We start from the raw sequence: 13,965 nt of genomic DNA on the forward strand, positions 1-13,965 counted from the left end.
ATTTCAAAGAAATTAAATTCGAAGAATATGCGGTGTGGTTCCCGATATCCATAAAAAAAGGGAATAGGATCCACCTCTTACCCAAAGATGTCGTAAAAGGCGACTAAAGGATAGGATTGTAAACTTGGGATTACTCGTAGGCTCTTGCGACGGGCTAGCAACCTGTCACCATTAGAATCTCAATTCTATTATCAAGCCAAATAGCCCGTGGCCTATCAGTCTTTTGGATAGACGTGAATATATATGTATGTATGTAAATACAACAAAAAAGTACCTACGTTTTATAGTCATTTCATTAGCGCTCTCCAGGTTACTAATCTGAAATGCCCTGTGACCAGGGAACATGCAAATGAGGACTCCACACTTTCCTTAAAGCCGTTTAACTAATTTTATAGTGAAGAATCTATAAGTAAAATATCTCTTTACGATTTAAAAGATTTTTTTATTTTACATAAGTCGCAGTCAACAAGAATTATTTATCTGTAGAAGTCACTTGAAGCCTGCAGATGCATAAAAAAAATAAACAGCAAATGAGCGACCACCCAAACAAGCCTTTCATGTGTGTACAAAGCATGTAAATTCAGTTGTGAAAGACAGACACAAAATCTGATATTCACATGTCTTCGTCACTCTTACACGTTGTGATAACCGTGTAAAGAAAATTCCAACTTATACTTATTATAAATGCGAAGTTTGCTTTTAACGCGTTGTCTACTGAACCGATAGTATTGAAATTTTGCGTATGTATAATTTAGAGTCTGGAGAAGAATAAGCGGTACCTTTCGTCCCGGTAAAAACTGTAGTTCTCGTGGAATTTGCGAATAACTTGTATTGTTTTGCAGGTGGCGCTAAATTCGCGCTGCCGAAGTTGCGGGTTAAATCTATTATATAGGGATATACCGGACAAATTACACAGATTGAGTTAGCCTGTAAGTGTACGAAGTAAGTTCGAGACTTGTGTTACGAGATATTTACTCAACGATACTATATTTTATAATAATAATAAATACTTATATTTTATAAACATCCAAGAACCAGGCAAATCAATCTGATTGGCCTGGGTCTTGGATGTTTATCTATATAAGTATTTATTATAAAACTAGCTTTCCCCCGCGACTCCGTCCGCGCGGATGTCGGTCTTCGCGTAGATGGTTTATTTCTCCATTTTATTTTCAGTCCGGTCAATTTAGACCAAAAAATAGGAATGAAGCTACATTAATTCCCATCAAGCTGAAAATGAGTATAATTGTTTAAAACACAATCAAAAGCATTATTTCAAAATTCCCCATGATTCCGGTTTAAGGAAAAAAATTACCCAAGGTCAAAGGTAAGAAAATGGGATTTTCACGATTTTCTTCAAAACGTTTTATAGGAAAATTACCTCAGACATAGATTGTAGATCATAAAGATATCTATAAAAAGGAATCAATATTTTTTTTTCAATAAAGCTACCGTTTCTGAGATGAAAATGAAGATGATGATGATTACGATGCAAAAAGTTGCAAGCGTATGCATATTGCATATGCATAAGCACGTCTCGTATATACTCTATGTAGCAGTAATATAAGTAAAAATATTGTTCTGTCGGTAATTTTAACTTGAATTCAAAATATAAAATATACATAAGTATAATGAAACCCAGTCCCTTCATTTATACTGTAGTGAAACCTTGAGACAACATCTGTCTCTCTGTTTAATTGTGTACGTGGCTAGGGTCGTATAGCTGCTTTATCTCAGAATGCTCAACACTGTAGATATTAATGGAGTAAAGTCAAGCGGATCAAGCGTCTCAATTGGTGTTCCTCAGGGCTCAATTTTAGGACCATTCCTCTTCTTGGTATATGTCAATGACCTGCCTTTTATGGTGGAAAAACAGGCGGGTATAGTGCTGTTTGCCGATGACACTTCTTTAATATTTAAATTAGATCGCCATAGCGAAAATGTAAGTTCGGTTAATAATATACTGTCGGCCATATCTATCTGGTTCTCAACCAACAATCTTCTTTTAAATGCTAATAAGACCCAATGCATTAAATTTACCCTTCCAAACGTAAGGCAGGCCAATACTGACATAATACTGGAAGGCCAGAAATTAGAATTTGTTGAAAATACAAAGTTTTTAGGAATTATAATTGATGCAAAGCTACAGTGGGGTGCTCATATTTCTAAACTATCCAATAGACTTAGCTCTGCCGCTTATGCTGTTAGGAGGATCCGACAATTGACAGATGTAGCTACAGCTAGGCTTGTTTATTTCAGCTATTTTCATAGCTTGTTATCTTATGGTTTACTTTTATGGGGTAGCGCGGCTGATATACAAACTATTTTTATAATTCAGAAAAGGGCCGTTCGCGCAATTTACGGCTTAGGACCAAGAGACTCATTAAGACAACTCTTTAAGAAAATAAACATACCTACAGTAGCGTCCCAGTACATTTTTGATCTTATAATGTATGTTAGGAAAAATACCTCTTTTTTTCAAAAAGTTAGTGCCACAACTGATAGAAATTTACGTAATAAACATAAATTAGTCATACCGTTTCATAGGCTTAGCAAAGTCAGTAAATCATTTATGGGGAACTGTATACGATTTTATAATAGGTTGGCGGAGTCTGTTCTTGATATGCCCTACCGAAAATTCAAAGAGTATGTAAAGAAAGTACTTTGTGAGAAGGCTTATTATAGGACTGATGATTACCTTAATGATAAAAACATCTGGCTCGAGCTTGGCACAGGAACCTCGTAATTAATTGTAGTTTAATTTGAACTTAAATCAAAATTTCAGTACACTCTGTACATAAATCTTTTTAAAATTGGCAATCCATAAAATATATATATATATATATATTTTTCTTTTTTCAATATTAAATCTCATAAATATATAAATCTCCCGTGAACAATGTATTCTCCCGTCCACATTATATTCTAAGTATAATTTAATATTGTGAAGTTGACGTTGTTAAAGAAAATGCTGCAGTGCAGTTTGTTACCGCTTCTTCTGCACTGACGCCTTGGAAGCGGCAGTAAACTTAGTTTTTAAGTAATATATTTGACGTCAACCAAGTTGTTAAACCATACGACAATTATTAAGCGATATAATAATATCCTATAATAATGAATAAAAAATTTTGAATTTTGAATTTTTGAATTTTCATGAAATACCGTTAGTCTTTAATAATAGTTGTCCTTGCGGGGATACCGTTGTCGGCTATGGACACCACGGCCTCTCATGCCCTAGGAGTGCCGGCCGTTTAGAGCGCCATGCCGCCCTAAATGATATAATCCTCCGTGCTCTTGCCACCATCCATGTTCCAGCCGTTCTAGAACCAAACGGTCTGGCTCAGGATGATGCCAAGAGACCGGATGGTATGACTTTCTAAATATATAAATCTCCCGTGAACAATGTATTCTCCCGTCCACATTATATTCTAAGTATAATTTAATATTGTGAAGTTGACGTTGTTAAAGAAAATGCTGCAGTGCAGTTTGTTACCGCTTCTTCTGCACTGACGCCTTGGAAGCGGCAGTAAACTTAGTTTTTAAGTAATATATTTGACGTCAACCAAGTTGTTAAACCATACGACAATTATTAAGCGATATAATAATATCCTATAATAATGAATAAAAAATTTTGAATTTTGAATTTTTGAATTTTCATGAAATACCGTTAGTCTTTAATAATAGTTGTCCTTGCGGGGATACCGTTGTCGGCTATGGACACCACGGCCTCTCATGCCCTAGGAGTGCCGGCCGTTTAGAGCGCCATGCCGCCCTAAATGATATAATCCTCCGTGCTCTTGCCACCATCCATGTTCCAGCCGTTCTAGAACCAAACGGTCTGGCTCAGGATGATGCCAAGAGACCGGATGGTATGACTTTGGTACCCTGGAGATTGGGGCGGCCTTTGGTGTGGGATGCTACTTGTGTCGACACACTTGTGCCGTCTCATCTTCAGGTTACTAAATCTAAGGCCGTTCTGCTTCAAATGAGGCAAAAAACCACAAAAGGCGCAAATATGTAGTTATCGGTAATATCTATACTTTTGAACCTTTTGGGGTAGAAACTCTGGGACCGGGGGGCCTATCTGCCCATCAGCTTTTCCGACAATTGTCGAAAAAGCTAATTGAGGTATCTCTTGACCGGAGGGCTGGAAATTATCTGGCTCAGAGAAACAGCATTGCCATTCGAATTGGCAATGATGCCAGCCTTCTGGGCACATTCCCACATGTTGATGCTCTGCAAGGACTGTACAATTTATAAATTAAATTTTAGTTTGTAGTCATCTTTTTTCTTTCTTTTTATAAGTAGTTTTAGTTTTAATTTGATTATTGCATTGAATTTGATAATTGTAATCTCTATTATTGTCCTAAGATGATTTTCTTCACTTAGGGTTATTCTATTTTTTTTTAAATAATAAATGCGAAAGTTAGTCTTGAGTGCCACTGCGTAGTGAAAACACGTGTTTATTCTAACCTATTTCAAACTTTTTCAAGTTTAATAATAAAAATGTAAAAAAAAAACGCGCTAATTGTACACTACCTCAGAGGTGGCAAGGAAACGGATGCATATTATGACGCTTGCAACTTTTTGCATCGTTATATCACAGAAAAGGTAGCTTTGTTGAAAAAAAATATTGATACCTTTTTTATAGATAACTTTATGATCTACAATTTATGTCTGATATAATTTTCCGATTTGAAAAACTTACCGTTTTAAAGAAAATTGCGATACACCCATTTTTTACCTTTGACCGTGAGTAAATTTTTTTCCTTAAACCGGAATCATGGGGAATTTTGAAATAATGCTTTTGATTGTGTTTTAAATAATTATACTCATTTTCAGCTTGATGGGAATTAATGTAGCTATGTAGTATTTTTTTCATAGTAATTAGTAGCGGCCCGCTTGTGCAGCAAACGGTTCAAGCCAAAGCCGACTTTAGGCGCTACAGGTTACGGCGCTAAATCCACTGCGGGTAACACAACGTGTGTTCGCGGTTCTACAGAACAACGTCTATGGATAAACTGAAAAATTAAGATTTTTTTTTTCTTCGTATTTTTTCGGGATAAAAAGTATCCTATTTTACGCCCAGGATAATAAGGTATAATTATACCAAGTTTCATCAAAATCGAACCGTTGGTTTTCACGTGATGCCTGAACATACAGACAGACAGACAAAAATTTTTTTAATCACATTTTTGTGTTTGGTATCGATCCAGTAACACCCCCTGCTATTTATTTTTTCAATATTTTCAATGTACAGAATTGACCTTTCTACAGATTTATTATATGTATAGATATAGTATCGTTGAGTAAGTATCTCGTAACACAAGTTTCGAACTTACTTCGAGGCTAACTCAATCTATGTAATTTCTCCCGTACCTATATATTATATTAAATCAGGACAGTGCACTTTTAAAGCAGGTATTTGGTACAATTTATTTTTGCCAATCCGGACGTCGAGACAGGAAAATTGCGTATCAAATTGTTCCGTTTTGCATAATCAATTTAAAATTAAACATATCAACAAAGTTAGTCCAATCGATTCTTTTAAAAGGAGGTTGTTTAATGGCTATGTTGGGTGCTGTGTAATTTCCGGCATCCTGCTCATATTTGTTTTCTTTTTAAAAGTAGGTAGGTACTTACATGATGTTTATCTATATTAATATTTATTATTATTTTATAGAAACGTTGAGTTATTAGTATCTCGTAACACAAGTGTCGAACTTACTTCGAGGCTAACTCAATCAGTGTTATCTCTCCCGTATATAGTATTTTTTTATTTAATACTAACTGCGACTTCGACCGCGTAAACGAAGTAACGGGATTTTTTTCGACTTGACAATTTTATTTTTATCAAATTAATTATAATGGTGATCAATGTTTGAGCTATATTAAGACACAGTTTCATAAAAATTCGTTCAGAAGTTTTTGCGTGAAAGAGAAACAAACACACATCCTTTTATACGTTTTATATTATTATCATTTGAACTTACCTATGGATTTAGGCGCACCGCACCTATTTCTAAACTAATTCAATGAGGTATTTCGTAACTTACTAATATGGATGTTTGAATGGTCTCTTTGTGGTCCATGGGAACTCGCCGTTCTCATGAGAACATGACCTTGGACTTATTTCTATAGGCATGTACTTATATTTTAAAGCTAGCATTTACCCGCAACTTCGTCCGCGCGAATTTAGCGCCACCTACATAACAATACAGGTAATTGGCGCCAACGACAATCTCCTGTTTGGTTTCCTTCCACCCAAAGGTTGACTGGAAGAGATTGCATTAGCGATTAGTCCGCCTTTGTACCATCTCTGTCTGTTTTGTATGTTTTACTCTTATGGTGCAATAAAGAGTTTTATCTATTTATCTATTGTTGTTACCGGTATGAACGGTACGCTATGTCCTCCAGACTCTTATTATATGTACACGAATTTCAAGAAGCTTTTGTAGATTACGCGTGAAGAGGTAACAAACAAACATACATATATACACAATAAAAAAATGCCCTTCACATTGATAAAATAATTCTTAGTTACTTAAATGATTATTTCTACGTTGATAATAACGACATTTATACTAATTCAATGTTTGAACTCTAACTCGAATCAAATTTCATATGTTTTAAATTAAATATTATTTTGAACAACATAAGTATCATGTTTCGAGATAATTGTATGTCGACGATTTAATTTTATGGTCTGTTTGTTGGTTTATACCTCGTAAACTTACGAGGTTTCGTTGGGAACTGAGATATTAGAAATTTTATAGTTGTTGATGATAATTTGATTGTTTACCTAAGTACTTCATATTGACTTTAATTGTTTGCGCTTGAAAATCAAATTTACCAAATATAAGCACTAACTCGAAATACATACACTTAAACTAATTATAATTATTACAATAACTAAAACTTGTAGGTACAAACTTGGGATTCCCTTTTTTAGGCGATTTGTTAGCAACCTGTCACTATTTTAATCTCAATTCTATCATTAAGCCATACAGTGTCAGTCTTTTCAAGACTGTGGGCTCTGTATTCTCGCAAGGGATATAGACGTGACCATATGTATGTATGTAGGTACAAAATAATGTATTACGTTACTACAAACAAGTTATAAGTACCATTTCTAAGCAACACCCTCGATAATTATTCAGATTATATTCGTCGCTTATACAATCTAACATGACTGACATATTTGGAGTGATCATGAGCAGACTTATACAAAAAAGTAAAGTATTAATGTGGCAATAAAAAGCGCGGATCGTCAGAAAATAGGCCAACGTCAAAGGTTAGTTAAAATTTTTATCAAAAGAAACATAGGTATCCTACTAATATTATAAATGCGAAAGTTTGTGAGTATGTCAGTATGGATGTTTGTTACTCTTTTACGCAAAAACTACTGAACCGATTACGATGAAATTTGGTATGTAGGTAGCTGAAGATCCAAAATAACATATAGGTTACCTTCTTTTTATGCCGGAGTTCCCGCTGGATTGAATGTTACGTTATGAATGGGTTTCCACGCGGACGAAGTCGCGAGCGATCTCTAGTAGCTACATAAAACGATGCCACATCCTGTAGGAATAGGCAGAGACTACATCTTTACTTGCGATGGTCAGCATTCTCCTTTGTTTCATCTAGATTCATAACTGTCTTCAGGCTAACTCCTCGGTTTCGTGTACTTTAGCTAGCAGTCAGGTGTCTCCGCTAAACACTAGATGTGCCCGCGACTTCGTCCGCGTGGAATAGTTATATTGGGCATCATTGAAGCCCTCAAGGATGAATAATTTTCCCGTTTTTTTCACATTTTCCATTATTTTTTGCTCCTTATAGTCGCAGCGTGATGTTATATAGTCTAAAGCCTTCCTCGATAAATGGTCTATTCAACACAAACATATTTTTTCAATTCGAACCTGTATTTCCTGAGATTTGCGCGTTCAAACAAACAAACTTCTGCTTGATAATATTAGTATAGATTAGTGTAAGCTATAGAGGCGCTGGTACAGGTTGGAGAAATGGAAACGATGGCTTGATCTTTAATATGTTATATTTCAGAAAAACTCATGTTAAGATACAATTTCGGAGCAAAATCTTATCTTCAATTTATTTTACTAAGGTCCTATCATATCCTTTTTTCACATTAAATTTGGTCCAAAGGTTCGGCTGGCAGAGAATGCCTTGTGGCATTAAGTCCACCAGTTGTAAGTACTTACATTTTACGTGCATAAAGTTTAAATAAATAATTTTTTTTTTTAAAAAGGTGTCCTCGGAAAACCAGCGTTGTGGTTACGACCGCAACATTATGCTGAGAGGAAGCCTTTTTGATATTCACAAAAACGCACAAATTGTAAAATCCTGTTACTTAGTATAGTTAAGTTTGTGATATCAAATAAAATATTTTTCTTTCTTTCTTTAAAATGTATGGCGCCGAACCAAAACATTTAAGGCAGCGTGGCCGTCGCTAAACTCTTGTTTCCTGGCCACACACCATTCAACCAGCGCTCGCCGGATCTGTTTGACCACATTCGGATTAACGTCACTTAGTTGACTCTAACTGACGGGTTAGATAACTAGCACCCTAAGTTATAGCACTAGCTCTAGCTAGCGGCTTTTCGCGTGGCGTGCTGTATTAATATAAAAGATGCATACATACATACATACATATGGTCACGTCTTTATCCCTTGCGGGGTAGACAGAGCCAACAGTCTTGAAAAGACTGAATGGCCACGTTCAGCTATTTGGCTTATTGATAGTGAGATTGAGTAACTGAGATTCAAATAGTGAATAAGTTTATATACCTATCCCTTAGTCGCCTTTTACGACTTCCATGGGAAAGAGATGGAGTGGTCCTATTCTTTTTTGTAATGGTGCCGGGAACCACACGGCACCAAAAGACGATAGGTAATTAATAAAAATAGGTTGTAGTTACTGACATGTTGTAACTGCTTGCTGCAGTGTAGTTTGTTCCGCCGCTTCTTCTACACATGCGCTTTGGAAGCGGTAGTAGTTATAATTAGATTTAAGTGATGTGACGTCAATAAGTGATACCTTGTATCCAATTTTGAAAATAAATCTATTCTATTCTAACATGTGAGCGACGATGGTCGAACCGGAAAGGTGCTCGGTTAAAATGCGTGATGCGCAAAAAGGCACAGGTTCAAATCCCATCACGGCCATGTACCAATGACTATTTTCAAAGTTATGTAGGTACATTAGTTTGATAACTAACCGATGCTAGCTACTAACTACGAACCAGCCGAACAGCTGAACGTGGCCTATCAGTCTTTTTAAGACTGTTGGTTCTGTCTGCCCCGCAGTGGATATAGACGTGATTATATGTATGTATACAACTTAATGTCACCACAAGCAATAAAATGATGAATAACAGCACCCCTTGGGGCGACATCTGCGAGATACTTTCGTAATAATATGCAAATGTAATTAAGTTCACTAGCTGTTATATCTGAGTGAAATACATCTATACTAATATTATAAAGCTGAAGAGTTTGTTTGTTCGTATGAACGTGCTTATCTCAGGAACTACTGGTTCGTATTTAAAAATTCTTTTTCCGTTGAATAGACCATTTATCGAGGAAAGCTTTAGGCTATATAACATCACGCTGCAACTATAAGGAGCAAAGAAATAATGGAAAATGTGAAAAAAAAAACGGGGATAATTATTCATCCTTGAGGGCTTCAATGATGCCTAAAATAACTATTCCACGCGGGCGAAGTTGCGGGCACAGCTAGTTAAGATATAAAATGACGTAAAGTTAAACACACACACACAAATACACAAACATACTGAGAACCTTCGGATGTCGCCTCTGCTTGCATAAATCGGCAACATTTTTTTTAATCTTAACCCATAATTTTTTATTCAATTATGTAAAAATGAAAATTGGCTGCATATCGTGGACAAGATAATTTTAATTTAAGTGCAATAAAAATACAATTGTTCTGACTTTTACTATTTTCATCATTCTTTTGTGCGTAAAGGTGAAAAAGAAAAAAAAATACATCAACAATCCATTGATTTAGTATTTAATAATTACTAAATCGATGCTACAATTAAAGATTAACTTTCTACAATTATATAAATGGAACACATACGTCTAATAAAGTAGTTTACATTACAGTTGTGGTACAAGCTCTTTATCGATGGGAAAACAAGAAACAATACGGCGAAAAAGCTAAACTTTTTGCAGACATTCGATCAAGGCTTTCGAGATCTTGCATCTCTTTTCAACTATTATCATTCAGTCAGTGTAAGGGAGAAAGAAAAGGTCGCAAGCTGTCGGAGTCGTCGCTTCGAGGTCCGCGGAGACGCACGAGTGCGTTCGAGAATTCAAAATTCGAAAAGGTTTCTTTTCCAATTCTGAAAATGTGACGGTGAATTTTTGTGGATGTTAGTGGCCAGTGATTTATACTTTTGTCAGTTATTTTTTTTTGTGCTGTTATTTATGATTTTCAGTGTCGTGTTTTTTTTTTAATTCCCAGCATAGTGGTTCCCGCTAAATTGCTCTGAACTGGACGAATGGGTATGTAAGTTTTTTTTGTTGTTATTATTTTATACAGTTTGTTATCCTTTTCAGTGTATGTAAAATATGTAGCTTAAAACGGATGCAGAAATCGATTATTTTGTAAACTTGTCGTCGCCCCTAGTTACGGAAAGCAATACTTACTTTAGAACGTAAATATAGTTTTTTAATATTAAGTTTATGTATACTTATAAGATTATATATATAACGGGGTCAATCATAATTTTATTACCATTTCCCTGTTTTTGTTTCTGTGGCAGATTCTTTTTTTTTCATTTTAGTGCCCATATACTTAATAACAATTGAAAAATAATGTTATGTAGGTTCTTATACGATTCCAATTATCTCGACCGCGTCAAGAGTAACCCTGCTGATGAGATATGATGAATAATAATGATTGACCTCTGTCTAAGATGTTTCTACGTACCTATACGTTTTTATTATAATCTTTCGATATAAGTTTATCGAAAGATTAGATCGAATTTATTTAGAAGCTAACTTAATTTGTGTAATTTCTTAAAATCGAAAAATTAATCATCTAAGATCCAGGCCAATCAGAAAGAGTTAGTTTCTCATCATGCCCTGGCCGAAAACGAACCCGTTGCATAGACAAACGCACTACTGCGCCACAGAGGCTAAGCACAGGGGCCGTCAAACTTATCCATCTATACTAATATTATAAAGCTGAAGAGTTTGTTTGTTCGTTTGAACGCGCTAATCTCAGGAACTACTGGTTCGAATTGAAAAATTCTTTTTGTTTTGAATAGACCATTTATCGAGGAAGGCTTCAGGCTATATAACATCACGCCACAACTATAAGGAAGGAGGTAGAAATAATGGAGAATGTGAAAAAAACGGGGAATATTATTCATCCTTGAGGGCTTCAATAATGCCCAAAATAACTATTCCACGCGGTCTAAGTCACGGGCACAGCTAGTGAGGTATAAAAAAGACGAGTTATCATTCATGCTAACCATACCTTTTCCATTACAGTAAGATACTTACTAAACACAAGTGTTAATATATCATAGTGTTAAAATTTCAAAGAAGACGCTGCTTATTACTCTACGGCTTTTTATTTATTTGACATTAGTGTTTGCTACCGTCCACATAAGTAAATTGGTTAATAACTTTTGCATTTTAATGTTTTTGACTTTACAAAAATTGTTTACAAGAAGGCTAGTACGGGAACCATGCAAGAATTACATACATATTATCACGTCCATATCCCTTGCGGGGTAGACAGAGCCAACAGTCTTGAAAATACTGATACTTAGACCACGTTCAGCTGTTTGGCTTACTGATAGAATTGAGATTCAAAAGTCTATGTGTTATTCTGGGTCTTCAGCTACCCACATACCAAATTTCATCGTAATCGGTTCAGTAGTTTTTGCGTGAAAGAGTAACAAACATCCATACTGACATCCTGACATACTCACAAACTTTCGCATTTATAATATTATTAGTAGGATTGTAGTCTTTGTCCATTTAAAGAAGACCGTTATTTAAATAAGTGATATAATCATACGCCACATGGAACACTGATATATTTTCTATTAATTTCTGACAGGATGACGCGTGATACTAATTATATTTCAATCTTAACAATCACCACGTCGGATGATTCGCCTTAAATGGGAGGGTGCTATCGATTTAAGTAATCTATCATTCATATGTCTAAGAAAAATTGAGATACTATTTCAACCATTCAGTGAAGGGGTTTCGAAATATTGATGGCGAATGACTTGTGGGAATCAAAACAAAATGTCTTAAAAAAAATATGTCTATACTATTACTATATTATTATAAAGCTGAAGAGTTTGTTTGTTTGTTTGAACGCGCTTATCTCAGGAACTACTTACTGGTTCGAATTGAAAAATTATTTTTGTGTTGAAAAGACCATTTATCGAGGAAGGCTTTAGGCTATATAACATCACGCTACAACTGTTAGGAGCGAAGAAATAAATAAAAAATGTGAAAAAAAAACGGGGAAAATTATTCATCCTTGAGGGTTTCAATGATGCCCAAAATAACTATACCACGCGAACAAAATCGCGGGCACAGCTAGTAATATAATAATTGAACAACATTTATCGCTAAAAAACAATCACTGACAGATCATTTTTCATCTTGACCTGAGCAGATATCTGGCCCAGGGTTATCTAGACAGATAAACAATATGAAAGGTGCAATATAAGCTAGCGGTGGAAATCGATAGCCCGCTGATGTAATGACTTCGACCGTAATGTTTGTCTGTCTGTACGTGCTGTGGTTTCTAGGAAACGGCCCATTTCGTAATAGCTTGGTTCTCGTGTAATGTATTCTTATTTTGATAATCTTCTTGGAGCTTTGAGCTTTTGATAGACAGCTATTTGTACGTTTGTTTAAGATAACTAATAACATCCATGAAATTCCAGAGATAGTCCGCGTAAAACGAAAAATCCCGTTATTTCCCTTTTCCTAGGGAATTTGCTAAAATTCTTCTTATTAATTCTTAGTAACAATCAATCTTCCTGCCAAATTTCATCTTTATTTGGTCAATAGTTTCTGAGATTTCGTGATTAGTGTGTGAGTAGGTAAAGATTTTTGCTTTTTTTTATACATACCTAATAAAAGATAGATACTATAACATATGTAGTACTAAGATTCAAATTTTGTGGTCATGGAAAGATGAAATACGATAAATGATTTAATATTATATTTGAAGTAACGCAAAAGATCCACTTATTTATACTTTTTTGAAAACAAATTTTCCTGAGAACATAATAAAGTTATAAACCTAACAGCTGAGCGTGATCTTTCAGTCTTTCGGGACTGTTGGCTCTGTCTACCCCGCAGTGGATATAGACGTGATTATATGTATTTATGAAAGTTATATACTTATTCAATCGCTAAATACGCTTTAATTTTTAAACACATATTTTCGCACATATCTTAACAGGACACGTGACATCTCCTGTTGGTTAAATATCAGGTTTTTGTCCTTTTATTCCTGTCTGAGGTCCAGGTTTACATCCGAGACCCCCCGACCGATACTCGATCCCGCAGGTGTGGGGTTAATCGCATGACTTGACTCTCGGCATGCAAACTTACAAGGCGTCATGATTTGTCATCATAATACACACACACACACAGCGAGAGAGAGAGAAGCGTACGCGCATACGCACACAAACACATAGATTAACGATATGTTTGCAAGAAATATGTTAAATAGGTAAATATGTCTACATACATAAATATAATCACGTCTTTATCCCTTACGGGGTAGATAGAGCCAACAGTCTCATAAAAACTGGCAGGCCGCGTTCAGCGGTATGGCTTAAAAATGGGACTGAGATTCAAATAGCGACAGGTTGCTAGCGTATCTCCTAAAAAAATCCCAAGGTTTAGTAGTTTATCCCCTAGTCGCCTTCATAG

General features: G+C 35.4%; 1 protein-coding gene across 1 annotated transcript in view; it reads left to right on the forward strand.

Moving 5' to 3' along the window:
- The first annotated feature begins 10,488 nt into the window (after window positions 1-10,488).
- LOC106137196 (uncharacterized) overlaps window positions 10,489-13,965 on the forward strand; it is an 85,039-nt gene continuing 81,562 nt past the window's right edge. The window contains exon 1 of the mRNA XM_013337989.2: window positions 10,489-10,548. The gene's annotated coding sequence lies outside the window, so the exon portion shown is untranslated. The remainder of the gene's footprint in view (window positions 10,549-13,965) is intronic.

Source organism: Amyelois transitella, chromosome 17 (assembly GCF_032362555.1).
Source record: "Amyelois transitella isolate CPQ chromosome 17, ilAmyTran1.1, whole genome shotgun sequence".
In the NCBI taxonomy this organism is placed as follows: Eukaryota; Metazoa; Arthropoda; class Insecta; order Lepidoptera; family Pyralidae; genus Amyelois; species Amyelois transitella.